Raw genomic sequence first — 2,712 nt, 5'->3', positions numbered from 1 at the left:
TGATAGGCAGTAGAGATTCTATGAATAATATTAAATTTTTCTGCCAATCTCTGAATGTATTTATTTCTAAAATGGGATCCTCCGTCAGTGATAATCATTCTAGGCATTCCATATCTAGTGAAAATATTTTTCATCAAAAATCTTGAAACGCTTTTAGCGTCACAATGAGGTAAAGCTTGTGCTTCAATCCACTTAGAAACGTAGTCCACTGCAATTTATATATACAAGTTCTCAAATGAAGGAATAAACGGTCCAAAAAATCTAATCCCCAAACGTCAAAGACCTCAACATCTAACATGAAATTCAGATGCATTTCATTTCTTTTAGATATATTGCCTACTCGTTGAAATCAATCACAAGTTTTTATGTATCTATAAACATCTCTAAAGATGGTAAGCCAATAAAATCCAGCTGGTAAAATTTTTTAAGCAGTTTTATTAATCCCAAAATATCCTCCAAATTCAGAATCATAACATTTCTGATTGATCAGCTCAGTTTCTTCATAAGGTACACATCTCCTCATAATAAGATCCTTACACTGTTTATATAAATAAGGCTCATCCCAAAAATATACTTTTGCATCATGAATGAACTTTCTTTGTTGTTGCAATGTCAGCATAGGTGGCAAAATATCACTTACAATATAATTAACAATATCAGCATACCATGATATTTTCCACTCATTAATATTATAAAGTTGTTCATCAGGGAAACTGTCTGTAATTTCATTGTTAGTGTCGGATAATTCTTGATTTTCTAATCTTGACAAATGATCAACAATTTGATTATCAGTTCCCTTTCTATCAATAACCACAAGATCAAATTCTTACATAAAAAATATCCACCTAATCAACCTTGGTTTAGCATCCTTCTTTTGCATCAGATATTTAATAGCAGAGTGATCAGTATGCACAACACATTTAGCTCCAATTAAATATGATTTGAATTTATCTAAAGCATACACAATTGCTACTAACTCTTTTTCAGTAACAGTAAAGTTAATTTATGCATCACTAAGAGTTTTACTAGCGTAGTATCTAACTTTAAAAATGTTTTCATACCTTTGTCCAAGAACAACTCCAATAGCAACTCCAATAGCAATAGCATAATCACTAGCATCACACATCAGTTCAAATGGTTTCTCCAGTTAGGTAAAACTATAATTGGGGTTGTGATTAAATTTTTCTTTAATAACTCAAAGACATTTAAACAGCTTTCAGTAAATTCAAATTTCTTGTCCTTTTATAAAAGTTGGCATAGAAGTTTAGTAATTTTTGAAAAATCTTTAATAAAACACCTGTAAAATCCAACATGTCCAAGAAAACTCCTAACCTCTCTTGCATTAGTAGGAGGTATTAGTTTAGATATAACTTGAATTTTTTCAGGGTCTACATCCATACCATCTTCCAAAATTTTATGTCCTAACACAATTCCTCCTTCAACCATAAATTGACATTTCTCCCAATTTAGAACAACATTAGTTCTTTCGCATAACTCCAAAACTTTTTCAAGGAAATTTAAGAATGCATCATATGATGTTCAAAATACAGAGAAGTCATCCATAAATACTTCTAATCCATCATCAATTAACTTACTAAATGTGGACATTATACATCTCTCGAATGTTGCAGGTGCATTACATAATCCGAAAGATATTCTTCAAAAAGCAAAAGTTCCAAACGGACTAGTAAATGTTGTCTTTTCTTGATCCTCAGGAGCAATAGGAATTTGATGGTAACCGGTATATCCATCTAAAAGGCAAAAATATTTGTGCATAGACTATCTATCCACTATTTAATTTAAAAAGGGTAAAGGGATGTGATCTTTCATGATGGTAGTGTTTAATTTTCTATAATCAATGCAAGCACGCCACCTAGTAAGTTGTCTGATAGGTATTAATTCATTATTTACTTTTGTTTCAACAGTCACTCCTTCCTTCTTAGGAACACAATGAATTGGACTTACCCACGCACTATCTGAAATAGGATATATAAATCCAGTGTCTAACCATTTCAAAATTTCCTTCTTAACTACTTCTTTCACCATCGGATTTAATCTCCTTTGTGGATCAACTCTTGGTTTATATTATTCATCTAATATAATTCTGTGCATACAGATTGAAGGACTGATTCCCTGAATATCAGCTAAGGTCCAACCAAAAGCTTTCTTATATATTTTAAATGTATCTAACAGTCTTTGCTCTTGCACACCATTTAATTCTGAAGATATAATAACAGGTAATGTAGATGAGTCTCCTAAAAATACATACTTCAAGTTACTAAGCAATATTTTCATCTCAAGTTCAGGTGGTTTTATTTTTGATGGAAATAGATTTTTATCGACATTTTTCGTAATATCCAACATCTCAAATCTTTCTTGAACATAGGCTAATTTTTCATTTCCTAATTTGTCCAAAATAATTTTGTCATTCTTTTCATATTATTCCTTCTCTACCAAATGTTCTTCTTCTTCAAAATGCTTTTTGTCTTGAAAATATTCTTTAAAATGTTCGTTAAGTAGATTTTCAATAATTTCCATACAAAAACATTCATTATCTCTTTCAAAAGCAGGGTATTTCATAGATTTCGCAATGTTAAAAGTCACTTCTTGATCATTAACTCTCATAGTTAATTCTCCTTTTTGAACATCTATCATAGCTTTTTCAGTAGCTAAAAATGGTCTCCCTAAAATGATAGGTATTTCTTTATCTTC

The sequence above is a fragment of the Phalaenopsis equestris genome, unplaced genomic scaffold (genome assembly GCF_001263595.1).
Source record: "Phalaenopsis equestris unplaced genomic scaffold, ASM126359v1 Scaffold000517, whole genome shotgun sequence".
In the NCBI taxonomy this organism is placed as follows: Eukaryota; Viridiplantae; Streptophyta; class Magnoliopsida; order Asparagales; family Orchidaceae; genus Phalaenopsis; species Phalaenopsis equestris.
The sequence above is the reverse complement of the archived record's forward strand: the minus strand, read 5'-3'. Positions refer to the sequence as shown.